Below are 22,339 nucleotides of genomic sequence, written 5' to 3'. Positions count from 1 at the left end.
GTGTTCAAGGCCTGAATGTTTGGGATTATATTTTTTATTCATTTTAATCAGTCAAAACAACATTGGCACTGAAGCTTCTGTGGGAAGGTTGTTTGTGAACTATTAATTATTTTCAGTCTGCTTGGCATAATGTGAAGGATAATTAACATAACCAGTCTTGCAGGTTATGATAAATTCAGCAAGCATTACTTCTACTTTCTAAAGAGGTTGGTTTTCATTATTACTGATCTTTCACATAGATGCCCTCTTCCAGCTGACACAGATTCCTTTTAGAGCTGACCAAAACCTTGTAATTTGTCAGGAATTTAGGATACCTTTTTAATTAAAATACGATTTTCCCCCTTACCTGACATAGTGATCAAAACCAGGGCTTTCATTTGATCTCATCGAAAGCAAAACATCATGACATTAGCTCAATGTTGCAAAGTCACCTTACATTAAATTCTGTGTCTTACCAATGCATCTTAAGGGGAAGAACACGTCTGTTAAATCACAGGATAATTTTTGTCTTCTCCTTCAATTAAACACCTTCCCTCACCAATATGGCCAGAAGGAAAATTGTTTTTAATTGTTCCTATACATTTGCTTCTAATATTGAGTGTAGCAGCCTGAATCACAGACACCAAACTGAGAATGGACTAAATGTTTGAGAAGAGGATATGTACATTTTGGACCAGCTTGCACTTCTGATCTACCTGCAGCCTTCCTCGTCAGGCTACTTACAGCTCTGATGTAGTATTGTCAGCATATGTGTAAGCATTAAATATCTTTTGTGGCTTTGATGGACATTTGTTTTAGTGAATATATATTAGTTCCTTGCTGGAACGAGTATCCAGGTTGAAATGAAAGACCAGCTATGTAATCTTACTAATTTTACTGCCTCCATTGCATGTATTCAGGTCATCTCCAAGCCTAAGTGTGCTGTGTACCATAGTATATTGATTACTGAAGTGTCCCATGGGTTCAGTGGCTTTTGAAAATGGAGAATAAAACATAAACTCATGAGAAAGTATGAACACCTATCTATTATATCGCCTGAAATGTATTTGTGAGTAAAGTTAGCCTTCTAGCAGTCTAGATAGCGAGCTACTTGTGTGTATCTGTAGGAAAGAAAAAAAAAAAAAGGCATGCCACCCCAGTGTTATTTTTTTTTTAAAGTAAATATCTCTATCTTTTCCCTCAGTGAGCGGGTGTGGTGATGGTGTGCCTGTAGTTAAAGGAAATTAGTCTCTTCTCGGTTTAGTTACTCATTTGTTTTGGGGCATGAGTGAGGGTCACTTCGTAATGGTAGAATTACTCAGGTTGTTTTATAATGAGAGCACTGCTCTTCTGATGACAACATACCTTTCAGTATCCCACCCCTTCAGCTCTTTTATCAGTGACTTATTGAACTTTCCCTAGCCTAAACAAAGCTTTGGTGCTGCTATTTGTGTTAGTTATTTTCATTGCACACACTTTTTTTTTTTTTTTAATTCCACTGAAATCTGCCCGAGTTGTTCTTTTGATACAGATGGCTTTATGGAGCTTGAAATAACCTGTCATGAAAAACACTGTTATCCTCAGCTGAGCTTAAACACAGCCTTAGTGCTCACAGCAGAGAGTGCAGGGCATACCCTACAAGCAGTGAAGACATGTCATCTCTACATGTCCATAAGTCTTTTTGCTTCCAATTAGACAGAAATATGTAGCAGTGTAAATAATTACTCATATCCCTCTTTTCTACATGCCTCCACAATTAAAATGCTGCAGACAAGTAAATATTAAAAAGGAATGTCTATTTCTTGTCTTGACTTTTAACTCAAGTAACGTTTCAATGGCAAAGAAATTTCTATCCTGCCATTCATCTTTTGTGACATGATCCAGCAAGTAACAGTGTAAACTATAGTTTAAAATACCAATTACAGAGAACAAAGAGATGGACGAGAGAAGCTGATGTTGTCAGTACACATTACAGGCCTCCTTCAGGAGTACAGGTGACATCAGAAGTCAGCAAAGTGTCCTTTCGAATTTGTTTCCTAAAATATGGATTCAGATTAATTTCCTTTGCCCTATAACTAATATTTCAAAGTTAGTTAATACTGTAGGGAATGTTCTTGTGGATTACCTAAGTGACTTTTATAGTCCTTCTTCCAGTTTTTTTACTTGCTTTTTTCAGATTTTTCAGCTGCATGTTTTACTTACAGTATTTGTGCTCTGGTTTTGGTGGGTGAGATGGGAACACAGAAATCCCGTTTTTCATGTTCCCCAGCTGCACAGCCAGTGTATTATAGTTCCACCTGTGTTGGCAGGGATTTCCTGTTTTAGAAGATTAATTAGAGTTGAGTAACTCCGAGTTCCTCTAAAAGAAACGATTTTCCTTTCCTGTATGGCAAGGCAATCTTCTGAGGCTGTAAACTTCTTCATACCTACCAATAAAGCAGTTGGTACCATTTAGAGATACCCAACTGTCTGGTTTCAATTCTGTTCTGTTACGTGGATGTAAATCTAAGTGGCTGCTGTGGCTTCCTTTACCTCTTTTAGAGGTGGTTGTCCTTGTAGCCAGAGTTCTTTTATCCAGCCTCTCGCTTTCATTATCTCTTCTTTCCAAGTCAAAAGTCACTATCTGTATTTTACTGTATCTCAGAAAATTACTGCCCTGGATGACTTCAAAACTTTAATTCAGGAAGTGCGCAAAAGTAGTTTCTAACATAACTGCTCGCTTTTGATGGCCCTCAGTATTCATGTGGAAATAGTTTTCACTTGTTTTTTTTCCCCTCCCCTCCTGTCCTTTTTCTTTCCCCTCTGTTTAGCTGCATGAATGGCTAGCACTTCTGCCTCCCCTAGTTAGCTTGTCGTTGTTGAGTTCCCAAAGTCAGAGGGTGAGGAAATGGCCTTTTTCCTAGTGAATTTTGCCTCTGACAATTTTTCTCATTCATGTCTACCGCATTATATTGGTGTATATCTTACTTTTTATGAAGTATATTTGAACATAGCTTGCTTAGGAGAGCTAGATTCTGGCTTTGTACTAATTTTGTTGGGATATCATTGGATATGTGGTACTATTTGGTTTGAATATGGACATTTGGGTTCACACGCACTGCTTGTCCTCGTCCCCTAGAGAGGCACTGCCAGAACTCAGTGCAGTTAGCCTTACTGTACCAACGTCTGAGGAAGCTCAAGGAGCTGGTAGTGACTGTGTTCCTGTACAACTGTCTGCCTTTCACAGGGAGATGAGGATATAACGTATAAAGAAGGCAGCTCTAAAGCCTTCTGATCCAAAACAGGACTGAGCAGACAGATGAGACACCTGTGAAATGAAGTAGCAGGGACATATGCTGGGCTTGTTTTCTGAGGTATCTCATGGTGATAAGTGAACCAGAAAGAAGACTCTTTCCACATGGTTCTGTCTGAAGCTCAGTTGTCTGCATTAGCCCGAGCTTCAATGATGCTCGGCTTCTCAGGCAGCGGTCAGTGGCAGAGGTGCTGTGGGCAGCCAGCACTCAGGCTGCGCACCAGAAGTATTGTCTCTCTCTGAACCTCTAGAGACTTGTGAAACCACATGGTAGTAACAGAAGCACATGGCACACACGGGATGTTCTTATTTTCTTCACTTCTAAAGTACAATCAAGTATAAATCCCATTATTGAATATTCTGTTACTACAGTTATTTTGAGGCAGCTGTGGGGAGGCATAGCCAGGTTGGTTAAGAAAAAATAACTGAGCCAGAACCTGCAGCAAGGCTGATGAGTTCAGATGTGCCCTGAGAAGGCAGCCCCATCCCTCAGGATTTCTGGCACAGTTGTGTAGTTATGGTTTCTGTGTACTTCCTAGAACTAAAATATTAAAAATGATCCTAGACAGTTTAAGCTGCATCCTTTACTGGCTTCTGCCAGTGTAGTTTGATCACTTTGCTTTAAACTGGGAACACTCAGGACGGATAACACTATAATTTTAAGAAGTCTTAGGTTTTGCTCTTTGTTTTTTCCTCCTGTGCTTTTTATTAATGGCTTGTTTTGGGGGGCAAGATGGAAAGTCTTTTCATAGCTCGGAATTGCCAGATTTCCAAAATGCCAGGACTTGGTGCATCGCATCTCTGAATCCAACATGTGATTACAGGTGAACAAGAAGTCAAGATGCAGTAGGATGGGAAGAGTGGAGAGACAAGAAGGTGTAAGAGGAGGTAAAAAAAATAAAGGGACCTTGTATCATCCAAAATTAATAGGAGAATATGGAGACAAGGGAAGGAGTTCTGGAAGGGACACTGAGATTTTTAATCTTCTTTCTAATTTAGGCACAAGCTATAAAAATATATGTATTCATATATCTCTCATATGACTTGCTTTGAAGGCTAGTACAATTTTCCATGAATAAAACTCTTTGTTCCTCTCTCTGACCTGTCATATGCAATCTTTTAAAGTAGTTACGATTTAGCAGCAACACTAAGACGGTATTTGAACTGGTCTCCTGGTTCCACCCTAGCATCCAGAGCCAACACACCAATCAGTGATTAATAAAAGCTGTAAGAAACAAGCAACTTGGTCTGCATGTGCTGCAGACACATAACTTATTGGAGATATCTCTTATATTTTCAACAGATCTTGTCAAGCCCAGATCCTAGTGTTGTTGATTTGAGATTAAGAAAGAAAAGAATTCTTAACAAACACTCTTACTGTTCAAGAGATGTAATTTTTCTCCCCTTCCTGCTCTATGTCTAGGTGGAATTTCAGCCACAAACCAGACTTTTGTGTGCTTTTTCCACAATGTATTTGATTTGTCTCATGCAGTTTTAAGGAGTAAGACTAAAAGAAGTCAGCTCAGCTAGAGAACATATTTTTGATCTGATGTAATAAAAATCATTTGATACTGATTTTAAAACTCACACTGACAAAAATTGGAAAAATAACTTGAGAAATGACAGGTCTTTGCCAAATACCTTTGAAAAGGTCATACTCAGCCAGCCAGTTTGGACAAACACTGTGGAAAGAAATCGAGTTAAGTTAGTTCTTTAATAAATTTCCCCTTAATATCATTATAATGTCCATCAGATAGGAAAAAGGTAAATTTGAAACCTTGGAAAATCATAGTCAACTAGATGGAAAGGCTATAAACAGATGGGATAAATTGGAAAAGGGCAAAATGTACAGAACCTGACATGTGCTGAGCACAGACTGGTTTGGAAAGACAGTTGAACTCAGCAGGATTGCTCGTGTGTGTAAGGTTACATGCGTGGGTATGTGAAATCGATCACTATAGACAGCATGAAACAAACTGACTTTTCTGGGCATTAAAAAGGCAGATTTCTCATTAAGATACTCAGTATCTGTCAAAGAACTTGAATGAAGCAACCACAGTAATGCAGAATTGTAATAAGCTTGCTATACAGGCATTCATTTGTAGCCTACTGACTTTAGTAGCCTTAAATCTAATCCTAATGTGTTTGTGTGCCTTCATTTGGTAAGTGCAGAGCACTTTGCTGATATGCAGATTAGTTGTTTGCTACTGAGTGAATTGGTCATCTGTATCAGCTGCAACAGCATATTCCCATCAGTATGAAATGCAGGTGGAAGAGAGAACTCATTTTTAGTGTAGAGGCTGGGAAGAGCAATGTTAAGATAGCTGAGATTTCTGATAGTCTGCAGGCAGTGCTACAGGTGCACCCAGTATGCAGTAAAACTTGCATGGGCTCTCTGAATGTGTGTGCTTGAATGTTATGTTAAGAGTTATCTTACTGGGAGTGTGATTTATTCAGAGTTTGCCCAGAAGGATTTATTTCAAATGCTTTGTTTCAGGGAAGATGTGTAGCATGGGACAGAGTTTGTGCTTTTAAGCTACACTACAAAAGTGCCTTTCAGGCATATCTTAGCAGGGCGTGGAAAAACAGTGTTACACTATTAGGGTATTCAGCATGCTTACGGTGCTGGAAGGGGCAGGACCCCGGAGGAGTTATTACCAGCTGTAATGAGAAACACACAGCATCTTATGTTGAGTCTCCCTACATTATTATTCTAATTCAAGGTTTACACAGTGCAACAGCCCCACTTCTTTATTAGATACTAATTTGGGTCTGTTCATATTTTTTCATCTTTTGAGGGAGGTTATCACCTGATCTTTAACAACTTCAAATAATCAGTTTTTTAATAGAGTTCATATGGCCAAGCCACTATAGAACTGCATGTCTATTCCCTCAGCTGTCTTTGCTGGGGAAGAAGAGAGAACAACCAAAGAAAATCATGCTCGGTTTTTCAAGGTACGTTTATGGTAAATGATAATTTAGCTGAGCATCATCAATTCTTAGGTTTGTGTAAAATGATTAAGGCACAAAGTGTAATGGCATATTATTTGATGGAAAACCTGACATCCTGTAACAGGACCTCATTTTCCATATCTATGTGTATTTATTTTTAACATATATCTGTGAAAAATGGTAGTTTGAGATATGACTAAGGTTAGAAGAGATGAGGTACGCATCTCATACTTAAGACTATTTCTCAAAGGAATATTTAGTGTTAAAGATTTAAAGATTAAGTATACATTCTTAAGTTAAATTACTAAAGGAAAGCACTAATGTAAAATTGTAGCATTTTAAGAGGCTATTCTGTATATGTTATATGAAGAAATTGGCATAGGCTGGTTTTTAAGTTTTCAGCTGATATTTCAAAGATAGGTACTTTTTTTTTCACTACAGTGTGGATATTTCTTTTTCTGTGTTGTGGCCATTCTAGGTATTGGATCCATTTGTTGTTAATGGTGCTTGAGAACAAAGATGGCATTTTTAAGGTGCACAAGAGCTCATACTTGCTACTTTTTGCTGTTGTGAAACACACCTCTAGTCAATCACTGTAACTGATTGACCCTAATTGGAAGTTGTACTTGGCCAAAGAAATTTTAAATATAGTGTAATGACAAGGTAAGGATGTGTTTGAAGTTTCAGTTTAAATGATTCTGTGTTGTGTTTGTACCAGTTGTATGGTGGCATTAGAAATGCTGTTGGATTTGCGTGGGATAAAGGCAGTGTGCTCTCATTTAATGGCATTACATCACTGCTTTGCTTCAGCAGCTCACTGTAGTTTAAGATATGGATCACTGCAGCTGAAATAGGCTTGCCAAAGTCCTCTACTCTCTGAGTTACCATACAGTAGTAAGGATACAGATCTATGGGTAGACAGGTATGTAAACATTTCCATATGCCAAATATGTGTGGGCTCTTATCACCATCCAGTCTTGGCCTTCTGTAGTCATCGTTATCTGCTGGATAATGAGTCTGCTCCCAGCTCCCTGGTGGGACGTGGTATACAGGACTTGTGCAAAGAGGGCTAGGAGGCTGCACTGCTGCACAGGGGCTGCTGTAGTCCTGCCAGACACTGCTTTATAACAATGGGATTATGGTGGATGTTAGCCTGAGGTCTGTCATTTCTTGCACGTGTTAAAAGATGGAAGGCCAAATTGCTGTGAAGTTGCAGGGAGGTGTGGATCGGATACATCTATACGTGTGTGCAATGTGCACACAGAAAAGCCCCTCTTTTCTCTGCCTGCAGTAGTGCATCCTGCTTTATCCCATGCGCTGCTGGTGCAGAGGCTGCAGCAAACACCTGCCTCTTCCCTGATGTCCTGCAGAGGCATCTCCAGGCAAGAGCTGGGGGACACACTTCCTGTTTGCAGATGGGGATGGGTGGGTGGAGGGGAAAAAGGAGAGTGCAAATGCATTTCTTTTGCTGTCATCCCGTTCCTCCCTGTACAGGGAGTTTATACCTGAGCTTTGGTGCCCTCAGGGCCCTGACTAAACAATAAACACCTTTTCAGTTGGATATAATTTCTTGAAAAGTCTAGAAGCCACTGGTATTTCTGAGAGTGCACTTAGCCCTGGCAGTAACATTCTTAGAAGTCTGGAAATCAGTAGTTTTATTAGTCTTTCACCAAAAAAGGTTATTTCACAGTATAAAGGATTAAGAATGTAGTGAGTGAGTTACTCTTTCTTAGGAATGCAGCAGTGGCTAGCCAAAGCTTTCTCCAAAGGTGTTTGCGGGTGGCTTAGTCTTTCCAATAGTTCCTCTTCTGTGGGGAACTAAAAGCAGCAGGGAAGTTGCATTCAAAAACCTTTCTTCAAAACACTCCTTACTGAGCACTGGCATTCCTGTGATAGCTATAATGCAATCATTAACTCATTGCTGCATTGCTGGAAACAACATTCTGAGCAGGACAGGCTCATTCTGGCATGGTTTTTGCTTTGTGCCTGTCATGATCAGCCCACACATAAAAATAGGCCCACATCAGTTATTGAGGTGTGCACAATAGTTTTTGTGTTATTGTGATCTGATTTTGCCATGGTGGCTATAATTTCTGTTTCCCTATGCTTTATTTTCTTTGAACAGTCACTGATACCAGTGCTGCAGTTATCATACAGAGGTGGAAAGCCTGCTAAGAGCTGGTGGCCTTGGGTTTGGGAGCTGTGATATTCAGTACCAATAACCCATTACTTCTCATACAGATGTGGGTCATCAGGCAAAAAAGGCCGCTGCTGTAAGCAGCAGGAAAAAGAGGGCTTGGAAGAGGTTATTCTCTGGTGTTTCTGCTTTCCATATTTGCCCAAACAGGAGCACATTTCTTACTAGTTCCAGTTTGTCTCTGGGAGCAGTCTTGTTGCAACTCAATAATGAAGCCCAGGGAAACAAATTTCACTTTAAGACAGTCTTCCAAAAAGTAGTATTGAAGCCAAATGATCAGTAAACATCAAAACAAGTTATTAATCTCCTGTTCTTTGGATGTTGTTTTATCTTGTTATGTCACAAGACTCCATGTGTGGCATTGCTTATGAACCCCTATCAAAACCACATTAAAACCCAGTGCTAGTTTGCCATACTTTCAGTCTGGAAGATCAGTGGAGCTTTTTCCTTTTTAAGCATCTTTGGGTACTGAGAAAGGTTGTTTTTTTTTTTCAGTAGTGAGACCCTTGGCTCTAAGTAATGTTTAGCACAGCTGGTGTCATGTCCTCAGCTGGACTGCAAGTTTGATTGCCAGGAAAACAATTCATTTACGTGAAGGAGAACAATCCAGCTTGCCCCACAGATCTCAGCCCTGTGCAGCTATCAGACATTAAAAGGCATAATTTATACTTGGGAAAAGTTACAGAAAATGCATGACTTTACCTTTCTACTTAACAGCTCTGTTCAAAGTTTTTGCTCAAGCTCTTTTCAGAGTGGAATTTGGTGTTGTTTCCTGGGAGTTCTTCAGATACTTGACCCTAGGTCAGTCTCTCTTACAGAAAGCCCTTTGGGAAAGAACAAATTCCAGTGGAAAATCCCAGAAATTTCCTTGGGCAGTTCTCCTTTGGGGCTAATGGTTCTCAGTCTCACTGAGGTGATTCAAGACCCCATCTTTATCTCAGTGATGTTTAAGTATATCCCTTTTTGGTTAGTTGGCTCAGAACTGCATTTGCCCCTGTTGTGGAATGTCATAGACAGTAAAGGAAAAGGAATTACTGGCATATGCTGTGCAAACAGTGTGCATGCCTAAAGCGATACTAAATTCCAAAGGGATTTCCTCTACCAGACTGAAAAGGACTGTGACTTCCCAACACTGTTCTCACACCCTTGGGGAAAAACTATGTGAAAATACATAATCTCAAAATTGGGGGGGGGGGGAGTATTGCTGAACAATTCATGATGAGAAGCACGGGGTTCATGTAAAACATCCTTGATGGTATGAGAAGAATCTAGCTTGTTTCCAATTGGAATTTTTCATTTGTCCTGAAATGTATTACCAGAACTGTAGTGTTTTTGGGACATCATTATCCCATTGCATAGGCTATACTGCCAATAAAAGACTTTTAGAGAAGCACATCTCTGAGTAAGGCTTCACGAGGTAAGTTTTCAAGGGTTTTAAAATGAGTATTGGGAGATAAGGAAGGAGGAAGATTCCCATTAGTGCTTGGTAGGAAATGCTTCATTAATATTAGGCTTTAGGTGCAGAAGAACTGAGGAAGTTGTTTTCCCCTATCACAGAGGGAAGCAATACCAGTTAAGCCAAGGCCTGCAGCCGAAACATTTACTGGAAATGTTTACATGTTACTTAATACCTTGACATGCATTATTCAACTTGTGTAATGTCAGCTGGGGTGGAGCAGGGAGAATGGCCTTGGAGAAGAATTTCTTTGCTCCCCATGGAATATTTTTCGTAGCATAGCTACCTTCTTTAGCAATGAGGTACATTCTGGGAATAAAAACAATGCTCTTCAGCCACATTTTTCTGAACTGCTGGAATGTGTTCTCTTGCAAAGGTGACCTAACCTTGTCCAGACAGCTAGCCCTTCTCTGAGCAGTGATGTCCTGCCAGTCTGTCTTCCTTGCAGAGCAGAATTGCAGCAGAAGACCCCTATGAGGCCCCTCCAAGCAGGAGAGCTACACACTAAATGGTGGAGCCATTTCAATGGATTCACTTTTCATATTGGAAATGAAAGCCTGCTTTCCCTCTCAGAGGCGTACGCAGCAAGTGCTCTCCCCTGAGCAAACCACTGAAGCATGTGCTTCAGTTTTCCTCATGTTTCTAAAGGACCTTTTGAACTGCAGCCAAATCGACTGTGTGTTGAGAAAAAGGCAAGAAGAATTCATCTGCTCTTATTAGCAGTGTCACAGTGATAGAGTGAAGGAGATGGGAAGGAGAAATAGATGGGAAAGCGTGAAGTTAAGCTGGCATCTCTCTGCTTCCCTCTGTGTTCACTTAGCATCCACACACACAGTAATTTCATGATTCACCTGCTGAATGATTTGTTTCACTGACAAAGCTGTGATAAATAGAGACTTGGCAGTATTTGCGTAGTTGTTTAATCTAAAGGTGTATGAGTCATATAAATGAAGTGTTCAGGCTTGTTGTGATAGATTGCCAGACGGAGTGGGGGAGAGACATATATATTTTGATTTGGTTAATCAATATCTGGAAACATTGTTGTAAAAAGAGATTTAGCACAAAGCCTGGAGTTTTTGGAATAGTATGGCAGGCTTAATTCATTAATTTTGAAAGTAATAATAATAAACTTTCCCTCTTATGCCACAACAATATTTTTTATGGCATCTAGCCAGATTTAGTTAGGTTAGCTACTGAGGACTAAAAATGAAGACGATGCATATGTAGCTTGAAGAAACTAAATATATAGTCTAAAATATAATTCCTAGAAATAAAATGTCTTCCTGATTCAGGATGACAGGACTGTCTAGCAACAAATGGTTGTACAGAGCACTGCTTCAAACTATGTACTGGCATTTTAGGAGTATTCCCAGAATCTCTCCTGCATTGGTTGTGCAGTGCCTGTTCATAACTGTTCATGGGTGCTGTCATGAAATGTATCATGGTGCTGGTTCTTCTGAGGGTAGGACTCATGGCTCCTGATCATGGCATGTTAAATTAATACAAGTGTGAGATGGAAGTGTTTCTGTTTATTCCAGCAGAGCACTGAATATTCATGGTTGTCACTGATTTCAGGGTGTCTTAGTGACTGTTTGCACTGATCTTAGTGTAAAACAGTTTTATAGCAAAAGGAACATTGATATGATTAGATGCTCATAAATAAGTATTAGAGAGGCTTCTAGACACTGTAGACATCCTTAATAAGGAATCTATAAATGCCTTGTTTGTTTTTAATAGTCCTTTTAAAAATAGAAGCTCATAAGTAGTATTAAAATTGTAACACAATCACCAAAGCAAAGAGTTTAAAATCTCAGATTTGAACTAGAGATTTAATAGTCCATTTTTGAGTAAGAATTGATAATTTGAGGAATGATGTTCCATGTAATAGTTGTTATTTTTCTTCTGCTTATTGATTTTTAAAATTCAGTGTGAACTTTTTTGGTTTGCCCTGATAGGTAGGTACAGATGTACTAGCTTTCTAGTAGTGTGTAATACCAGTGGGATTAAAGTGATCCTGTTTTTCCATGGGCTAGTGAAATGTTAGTGCAGTACCTGTGGTTCATGGTAGCAGTAATATAACACATTTCCTTTTATCTCTTTCTTTGGTTTGCATATGACATATAATTTGGGTGAGATAAAGAAAGATTTGGTTTTGGGCAAGTCCATCATGGTAATGGCACGTGACCAAATTCTGAAGTGATGTTCACTGTGTACTGAAGGTCACTAAATGTATTTGACTCAAAGGGTGACTACATCGGTGTAATTTAGGGGCTAAAGACTCTGTTTTCTCTCTTTTGGCAGTTCTACACAAAATGATGAACCCTTGATAGCCCTGACTTACACCGTTGTGACTGGACAATGAGCTCCTCTAAGCAAACATGACAAGACATCAGTTGAAAGTCTTCTGCAAGGCCGAATACAGAAATAAGATAGCATATTTCATATCCATAGTCATTAAAAAGTGTGATAGACTCAATAGTATTTGTGATCATTATTCATTTTCACAGTGTAACATCCACTTCTGTTATCAAAATAGCCTTAAAAAAATGCCAGCTAGAAAATAAATATGTAAAGAAGGTGGTAGAGATTTCTTCAAGCCATTTGTGTTCCAGTTCCCATAATTAATCTCTTCTTAGTCTTTGCCTCTGGATGAGAATAGTAATAGACCATTAACCCAAGAGATGCAAAACACGCTGCGCTGTACTTGTAAGGTGTCAGAAACTTCTCCTGTAAGGATGAGAGAAGCTGTTTTATTGCCTTTTCAGTTGTTGGACGGTCTAATCCTAGTAAGCATTTGAGCAAAATGGAACTACTAAAGTAATTGTGAAGCCTGATGTTTGATTTTCATAGTTAGCATACTGCAAAGATGAACTGGTAATATAGCTGTATCAAGGCAGGTACAGCAGCTGTTGCACTTGAAGTGCTATCTAACACATTACAACCTGCTGGACATTGAAGCCTATTTTTAGTAAAAGAATAAATAAGCCGGCTGTGCCCTACTTTTTGTCAAAATGTGTCATGGGATCTTTATATTTGATTAGAAAAGTCAGCAGAAATTACACAAGGGAACTCAGTGTCTCATCTAAAAAGTGGCAGTTCTAACAATCCAGTGTTGCTTTATTATAAAAATATGTTAATATTGGGTAGGAGGTCAGACCCATAAAGTGGGCAGAGGAGATAATAGCTGGGGGGAGCCTTGCCTGTGTGGTTACATGTGATCAGAGGTCCTGATTCTGTTAGGCACTAGCTATTCAAGATGCTTTTGATGAAAGAAGTTATTTTGTATTGATGAATGGAACTATTTTTGCAAAATCTGTGTTAGGAAACTGGAAAAATGACAAACTGTGTAGAGATATTTATATGTAAAGAAAGAATGTAGCAGCGAAGTCAGATGGTCGCTTCAGGATGCTGTTGATCTTTGTAAAGATCCTACTCTTCCTAACTGAGCAATTTTTTTGAGCTCCACTGGGTGATATAATACAGATAGCTATGTACCTCATGAACAAGCTGTCTTGTAAAGTGTGGCCATACCCAGAAGCCTCTGTTTGCCATGAACAGATGCAGAAAATACGCAACCCCATATACATTTGCTGTAGTATAGAATCAATGACAACTAAGTACTTTCCACCAGTTCTTCTACAGATAAGTGCTATTAAAAAATTGCTGCTTTATTACAACAGAATTGGCATAAATTGGTCAAGAATGCCACCACTTAAAAGTATCTGCCTAAGAGCTCCCAGTCATGGAGTTTCTGTGATTTGGAAGCAGTATGAATATTGAATATGAATATGAAGCCTTCTAGGTGTGGATTTACAGTGTAGGGTAGAGAGGGTTCAGCTCCCAACTCTTACTGGCACACTTGCAGCCTCAGTACAGAGGGACTCTCCTTTCCAGTTCCCCCAGGCCATGGCCCAGCTGAAGGGAGCCTGAGAGAAGAAGTTGTGCTCTGTGGGATCACAAGCAAAGCCAGCGCTCCAGAAGGAGCGCTTTGGCTGGTTAAGGCCTCTCTCCGGCTTGGACCTGCTGCTGCACGCCAGCTCTTGTGGCTTGCCTGAGCGGGGAAAGGGGAAGGAATTGAGCCCACTCATTCACAGCAGGGCTCTGCCTGCCCTGAGGGCTGAATCAGCTGACATGCTGGTACTTCTGATGTGTTAAGGCAGCCAGGGGAGGTCAGGGAGGTTGAGGAAGAGGCCCTCTATTTTAAGTGGTTTTATGTCATTTAAGTTAGGCTTAAAATTTTAAAACGAGGGGCCTCAGACACCGAATTCAATGGGGGGAACAAAACAGTGAAGTGCCAAGATGCTGAATATTTGGGTATCAGTGCTGCTGGCTGTTTAAGGCGCTGCTGTAGATAACAGAGCTGTTTGCCTCCCTGGCTCCCGTATGCAGGCTATAAGCTCTCAGAGAACTTTTCCACTGAATTTTACGCATATTAAATAACTTGTTTTAGCAAAGCACTGTTAAAAGCTGCTTGTTCTTGCTGCAGGCTGTAGCTTCATTAGCCAAATTCAGCATCCGTTTTGTCTGACATCTGCATTTGCAGTCTGGTACTGAATGTCACTCAGTCCATTATTTGCTGCTGCCTCCCCCTCCACCGGAGTCAGTGTGAGAAACAGAGAGAAGCTTATTATAGACACACACGCTGGTGCAAGCGCAGGAAGAGAGACCAATGTACTGTATAGAACACCTTTGGGGGAATGTTATGCTTACAAAATTGAGTTAGGCTGGGTTTTTCACCGTGCCATTAGCACTTGTACCCGTGCACCCTGAGAGGCCCTAATGGCAATGGCCAGCTTTGATTTCACAGATTAGCCTAACATCTGCAGAGATGGGGAAGGTCCACAACAGCAGGCCAGCTTTTATTTATCAGCTGAGACTCTTACAGGATAATGCTATCCACATACCGTATCTTCTCTATCATATAATTTGTATGTGTTGTAGTACTTTAACCCGGTGCATGAAATCATGTATAGATTGTAGTAAATGTACTTTTAATGTACAAAATTCCTTGGGAATCTTAGTATCTCCTTTTTAGGAGATTCAATATAGACTTTGACTTTTAAGAATCAGTTAAACCTGATTCTTGTGATTTATTTTTTTTAAACACGTGGCTTGAAATAGTCATGCCAAAATTATTTGCTTGCTTATTAGCACCTCTTAAATTTCAGTGACTAACCAGAGATCCTGGCCCTTAAATGGCGACAACCTACTACCTTAGGCAACAGGGGACTTCTTTTTTTTCCTAGTAGGAAAGGAGGGACTTAAAAGGGAGATGAAAGTTTTGTAAATTCCAGATAAGCTATTTTTTGAATATTATCATCCAAACTGGCTTTCCTCTAGCGACTACTTAGGAGACTCTCATGTTATTTTTTCGTACACAAGATGTTCTAAAGCCTTTTATTTGGATGACAGTAGGCAGCACGCTGACAAAGGAATGACCATGTGGTGTAGAGTGATCATTATTCTCTCTACCATTGCTTGCTCACACAGTTTTGAATCTAACTTTTTTTAAAAGAAAATAAATACTCATGAGAGATTCTCATTTTATTCTTTATTCACCACAAAATGTTGCTGTGCATTAACTACCCAAAGCTGATTTGGTTTGTAGATGTTGCCATTGTATCACAGTATCAGACACTAGCAAGTGGCTATGAGCGTTTAAGTTTTGTAATAAGTGATTTGTAAACATCTCCTGCCCAGTGTTCAGCTCTGTTCTGGATCACTGTCCTTTAGATTTACTAACTTGGATTTTTTCAGACCAGCTTTTTCTACTTTAGGCCAAACATCCTTCAAGTGGCATTTCCACTTGCATTTTCTTTCTCCCTCTGTCTGGGTCTGCTGCCAGAGTTCTGTGATGTCTGCAAATAACTTGTTCGTTAGTGCCTTTCTTCTGATCACTGCGGTGACACAGAGCTAAAATAATGTAAACCCAGAATGCTGAAAATGACACATTTTCAAGTGACCAAGAATGTGCCCTAGGTGTACAGCTGTTCCGCATGCAAAGACATGACTCAGATACAGCCTTTTTAGACAAAACTCTTTTGTTATACTGAGAACATATGTAACAATAGCCTGGGGGACAGAATAATAGAACATTTGTTGTTTTGTGAAGGGGGGTGGGAAGAGAATCTAAAGATAAGGAAATTGAAAATAAAAATTATATATGAAGTCTGGGGTTTTTTTTTCACTGCCATGTTGGATATAAAAACATTTCTTTAAGATGTTTCAAGACAAGTTTCTTATCCATATTGCACACACTGTCCACAACAGCTCCATGTGTGACAGGAACATGAATATCATGCAAGTTGATCAACTGTAATCTGAAATATGTTGATAACTACTGATTGAGATCTCTTGACTCCCACTGCTAAACACTGATGTTGTATTTGGAGGCATTAAAACACAAAATGGAAAGGAAATTTGAAGTCAGGGAGTAGAACCCTACAGAAAAACTCTGCGTGGGCAGATTTCATTGAAGTCTATTCATAGATATAGCAGAAGTTTGTCTATACAAGACAATTTTTAGTGCTTGGGGCTTTATGCATGACAGACACATCAAGGCATCATTATTCAATTGAAAAGATGGCAGTGCAGTAAACAGATTTTGAAGTTTCTGGATTGTAGCCCTCTGCTCAGTCTAGTAAATCATTCGCATCATAGTTGACTTACACTTTACAAAGACTGCACTGGATTCTGTAGAAAAACAACCTAATGTTGAAAGATCCAGAGTAAATAGCTCTTTTCTAAAGAATACTATCTAGCCTTTCCAGGCACAAAACCATTTGTCATCAGTAAGGCCAACTAGTGAGCCAAGGTTTGAATATCTAGGCCAACACTATCTAGAATATTTAATGTCAAAACCACAAGTATTGGAATGGTTTGAAAAGCTACATATGTGGGACTTGTTGCACTAGTGGATCTCATTAATACTTTCCTTTTCAGAGATATATTTCAGTAGCAACGTAAACTTTGAACAAAAGAGACAAGTGGCTCAATGTGCTGAACTAAACGTTATAGAGGGTGTGATCCATAGAGATGATACTGCCTTTGCATGATCTGTATGCTTGCCTGATAAACTAGTTACTTTCCTTTGACATCTATTGGCTTTTTTTTCTTCCAGGAAGAAGGGAAGTCAAGTGAAGTTACCACACTCCAGCGGTATGAAGCAGCAGCTTGACGTTCAGAAACAACGCCTGTAGTGCTGAGCGGCCTTAAAAGAATTGGTTAAAAGCAGGAAGGGGAACTATTAATTGATACACACCACAGACGGGCTGTGAAGGCAACTGATACACGGTAGGCAAGGTTTCTCATTAACTTCTGCCCTTCCACCGACATTTGCCTAGAAGTTGCATTGCGTGCTCACCGTTCATGTAAAAATCCCATTTGCTGAAATAAGTGGGGAGATCATTGTCTTTCCCATGAATTTCCAGTCAGCCCATTTTGCAGTTGGCTTGTTTGTTGGGAACAAACAACTAAACATCCCCTAGATCTTTTCTAATCCAAATTTAATGAACTTCTAGTGCCTTGAGAATTGGTAGGTGAAGTTGATGAGGAAGTAAATCTTTCTGTTTTCAAAACTGGAATAACTAGAAAAATGAACAGAGAAGAATAGACAAGACTAATAATACAGCACGATTATTAGCATAGGGATGTTAAAATATGCATAATATGATCACACTCTCTTTGAATGAGGACAAGGATATGCTGTGCCTCGCCCTGTTGTCATTAAAGGCAGTAGGAGCGTTGCTGCTGGTTTCAGTGGGTGGGGACGCGGCTGGCTGCGCGCAGAACTGAGTTGGTACATTCTGCCTTCCTTTTCTTTGACTGCTTCTTTTAAGCCTTAGAAACCCACCTGTTATTCTTTTTATACGTACTAGTTTCAACGCAATTACTCTTAAGAGCTCAGCACCAAGACTCTTGAACTGTGGATGGTGTGTGACGGCAATATTGCCAAGGCACTTAACGAGGTCGTCCCTGCCGCCTTCCTAAAGCCTCTTCGGGCAGGCTGCTCTTTGATGAGTCCTTTACAGCGTCAACGCAGCCGGCTGCCTCTTTCAGCTTTCCGAAACGTGGCTGAAGTTTTTAAGCCTGGCCGCAGGAAGGGGTGTGCGGGCCGTACCGGGGCGCAGCAGGAGCTTTATGGGGCGACCACGAATAAGCGCGATCGGGGAGTGACAAACAAGCGGGGGGGGGAATGAAACTACTCGTAAGTAAGCGGGGCTGGGAGGGGCGAGCCCTGCCGCCGCTCGCAGCCGGGGCTGCAGTGAGGGGCTCCGCGCCTCACCCCCCTCCACCCCGGCCCTCCCGGGACAGCGGGCCGGGGGGCGCTGGGTGGGGCGAGGGGCGCCGGGAGGGGCGGGGCCGCGCCGCGGCATTGGCCGTCGCCCGCCGTTTGATACTGAAAGGCGCGCCCGGGTTGGCGGCTGGCGCCTCGGGGGCGGGGCGGGGCCGGCGGGCGAAGCTATTGCCTAGGTAACGCCCGGCGCCCCCTCCGTGCCCGCTGAGGTGGCGGTGGTAGCGGGGCCCGGCTGTTGCCCGTGGCGGCCTGAGGGAGCAGGCTCCCCGCTAGCGCCGGCGCCGCCGCGCTGGCTGGGGGCGGCGCGGGAGACGGCGGCGGCCGCTGTCCGGGCAGGTGGGTGAGGGGAGCCTGGGGGGGCCGGGCTGGCTGTGCCGGGGGGGGCGTGCCGCGCTCTGAGGGGGCCGGGCCGGCGGGGCACCGGCCGGCGGGCGGGTCTGCGCGGCGGTGGGGGTGCGGCGGGGCTTCCCCTCGGCCGCCACGGCCGGCTCGTCTCGGTCCCTCCCCGCGGCGCCGAGCTCCGCAGGAAGAGGGCACTTCTCGGCTGCCGCTGGTTGCGACACGGCGGTTGCTCAACCGGGCGAGAGGCTCTGCCCTCTCCCCGGCGCGGGGGAAGGGGTTCGGTAGGTTGCGGCCGTTTTTCGGGGGTGGGGTGAGGCAGAGGGGTCGTGGGGGGGCGGCGGCCTTGCGCCGGTCAGCGGCCGCCCCGGCGGAGCGAGAGCCTTTGTGCGTTGCCGCGCCGCGAGCCGGCGTTGCGCAAGAGCGCGCGGCGGTAACGGCCGCCGCAACAAGTGGCTCGCGCGCGTCCTGCGTCCGCGGAACGGCGGGTCCGAGCACGGCCGGGGACCCCTGCACCCGCCCGGGGCCCAGAGGGGTCTCCTGGCTCCCGCCTGCCGGGCGCGGCCGGCGTCCGTCCCCCCGTTACACCTCCGGTGTGGGCCCCTCCCGCCCCGGGGCCGCCCTGCGGCCCTTCCGCAGCCCCGCGGGCTCCGGGTGGCTCCCGGAGGAGGCATGGCGGTCCCGAGGTGCTCAGCGCTTTCTCGGTGAGGCTTTGCCGGACGAGCTCGGTCTTCGTTTTATGCCTGGTGATTTTTTTTACATTTTTTTTTTTCCTTAGCTAAGGGGTCTGAGTGATTGCTTTGTGACTTTTAAGTGACGTTTAGATTATCCGACGCTCCTGGCTGCTTTCAGCTCGATTTCTGAGGATTGTTTTCCTTCTGGACCACCGCAATTTGTATGGAAAAGCACTGTTTATGACAAGTACTTCCAGTCAGATGCTCCAGTTAGATGCTCATTCTCTGTGCAGCCCGGAGTGGGTAGTATGCAGAACGATTGCTTCGGCATTGTGCTGTTGTCATATACTTTCTGAACAGCCACCTAGACTCTTCTACAGACGAGGGCCTGTTTCTGTGTAAGGGGGGAATAGATCTTCATAAGTCCCCAAGAGTTCCTGAAAGAGAAATGGAAACCTTTCATGCCAGAATCTCTGGTTTGTCTGGCTCCAACGCATGTGTGCTTACAGACTGATGCTGGATAGCTTCCAAAATCAAGAAAGCTTAGGGGTTTTTTTTTGCCAGAACTTTCTGCATTTACAGACTAATCTTGTCACCAGATATGTTGATGAGTTTTGTTCATTTGGAATTGACAGCTGTAGCCAAAGTAAATGTTATGTACTGTCCAAGTCAGCGCTGCTGTTATACTGTTGATACTGAACTTTATTCAGGCTTAGGAAGTTCTTAAAGCTGGCCATGACTAGAAACCCCAGTAACACAGGATTTATGTTTTCGGGACTGTAGTTCAGGGTTCGAAGTTACATGAATACATGAAGGATGTCACAGAAATTTGATCGGTATTAGCTAGAGACTCTCACAACTCTAGGTCTCCAAAGATTAATTAAAAGGTAAAATAAAACTTTGTGATACACTTGTTTTTAGGAAAATTCCATATTAAAAATACTGAATGTCTGTACACTTGTCAAAGGGTTGTGAAGTCTAGTGGAATGCATTAAGGTGGCCGGGCAGTCAGTCACCAGGTCACTTGGAAACTTCAGTCTCGAAGCCCGAGTTCAGGCTGATGATGGTTTTCCAGGCTTTGGAATTTTGATGCCAGCAAGCAGTGTTTTTCCGAAGAGTGAGAGAAAGGAAAGGATTATTGAACAAAAATTATTTGGCAATTGTTTTTTTTTAACTTTTTTTTAAAAAAAGAATATCAGGGTTGTCACTAATATCAAGAATGTTTTGTGTGGATTGACTTGGAAATGTGTTTGAGTGGGGTTTCAGCCTGTAATTAAATGCTTTTTAAAATAACTTTTTTAAAGAGGAACTTCCTCCATACGTGGCCTTAAAATATTTTTGTTAAAGTCGATTTAAATATCTGTTTTTCTTGAATAACAATCACTTCTGTTAAGTCAGGTTTCACTTCCTTGGAATATCTGATGTCATAAATTTGCTAGTTCTCCAATTGTCTGTAGACTTTTGGCAGAACTCCAAATTCTAGTGTAGGAAAGCCTTCTTACAAAAAAAAAAAAAAATATCTTTGATTCTTGTGATATAGTAAGGAGAGAACATGTCCTGCTGCTTCTCCCTGATTTCACTGCTCCGCTACTCCTTTCCCTTTCTTGGAAGCTGAATATGAAGTCAGCAGGCTTGGGAAATGTTGCAAGCTTTTTTGAAGTTTGCATATGTCTGCGGTATGCTCTGTTTCACAAATACGAGATTTAAAAACTAAATCCAGTAAAAATACAGCCTGTCGAAATGCTATATATGCAAGGAGGGTGGTAGAAAAATACTAACTTTAATTATTAGAAGTTGGGTGGAAATGCATGCTGCTGTTTAGCTAGAAAACCAGTATTGTGTTTCCGTGACCAGAGGCACAGAGTTCAAGTAGCTTAAGTGTGTTTTCATAGATCTAGAGATACAGACGGAAGCTTTGCCCTTGGTTTTCTAAAAGTTGCCACCAGTTAGCTTATCTGAAAATAAATGCTGGGTTGTTGGGCTGTAGAATGTGGCATTACATTTTATGTAGAGTCCATGGGGCTGCTTCGGTTGAGGTGGACTTTCTGACCTGCCACACTGGGTAGCAGCAGACCTTTAAGTTACGAGGTTAACCCCTTTTCACAGCTTGCAGTTTCTGTGAAAGCAGTCCAGGAGAGAAAAATCTGAAATAAGCATCATTTACACAGTAACATAGAAAAGCTTGCTTGTTTGAGGGGGGGCCGGGGGGGTGGTGGTTGTTGTTGGGTTTTGATTTGGGTTTGTTGAGTTTTTATTTGGGTTTGTGGGTTTTTTTGTTTTAGTAAATGTGTGTTTGTACTCAAACTGATACACCTGGTGTTACGTACTGCATCTCAAATCTGAATTCTTGCATCAGAATAGGACGACTTCAAATCGCAGAGGGCTAAAAAAAAAAATTGAGTGTTGGAGTGCATTAAACAATTTGTTCCATGGTGGTGCTGTTAGTCCTTGCAGTCATTCACCAAATGACTGTTTCAGTGTGTTTTGCTTTGATAACTAAATCAGATTTGGTGGAAAAAATAATCTTGCCTTAGAAATTTAACAGGTTTTTAAAATTAATTTTTAGGAATCAGAGTAGCAACTTGTAAGCAGGCAGTTTTGCTTTGGTTTGGTAAGGTACCTACTTATGGTCCAGAATGAAGAGCAGGTAACAAAGAGGTGGTTCTGTCAACTATCACAAATTGGAGATCCTGCAAGGTTAAGGTTACATGTATTTGTATAATGCCTGAAGTACCGGTTAGTTATGTGGCCACGTTGACCGATGTATTTTACAGTCTGTCAAATTTACACGGGTAAATCTTTGTATCTCAACCTTTGGTGGAAATAAATTCAGGAATGTGGTGCCATTTTACATATATTAGGGTTGCAGAGTGAGGCCCTAATGTGCAAATGTTTGTGGATATGTAGCTACCAAAATAATTGAATTTACATAGTGGCCTCAGAAGGTTAAAGAGACAAATAGCGATGCTGATGTGTCCAAAAAAAAATATCTTTCTTCGAGAAGTAGGATTGGAGCAATTACACTGCCTCCCACTGATAATGTGGGGGGTGGGGTGGGCGTGTGCACGTTGTTTATTTGTTTTGGGTTTGGCAGTTTTAGGGAGCCAAAGTTTAATTGCTAGTGTGCTACAGAATATGGCCTTTGGAAAGCTTG

General features: G+C 41.9%; 1 protein-coding gene across 9 annotated transcripts in view; it reads left to right on the top strand.

Moving 5' to 3' along the window:
* The window catches only part of PIK3CB (phosphatidylinositol-4,5-bisphosphate 3-kinase catalytic subunit beta), a 105,515-nt gene that overhangs the window by 3,393 nt on the left and 79,783 nt on the right, over window positions 1–22,339 (top strand). For 4 of the 9 annotated variants that reach the window (XM_064457331.1, XM_064457325.1, XM_064457327.1 and 1 more), the window contains exon 2: window positions 16,997–17,169. The gene's annotated coding sequence lies outside the window, so the exon portion shown is untranslated. Of the gene's footprint in view, window positions 1–16,996; window positions 17,170–18,352; window positions 18,509–18,639; window positions 18,796–22,339 lie in introns of those variants that run through there. The other 5 variants (XM_064457332.1, XM_064457329.1, XM_064457330.1 and 2 more) reach the window with 3 other exon arrangements.

The sequence above is a fragment of the Phalacrocorax carbo genome, chromosome 7 (assembly GCF_963921805.1).
Source record: "Phalacrocorax carbo chromosome 7, bPhaCar2.1, whole genome shotgun sequence".
Taxonomy (NCBI): domain Eukaryota; kingdom Metazoa; phylum Chordata; class Aves; order Suliformes; family Phalacrocoracidae; genus Phalacrocorax; species Phalacrocorax carbo.
This window is presented reverse-complemented; position numbering and strand designations above follow the sequence as displayed.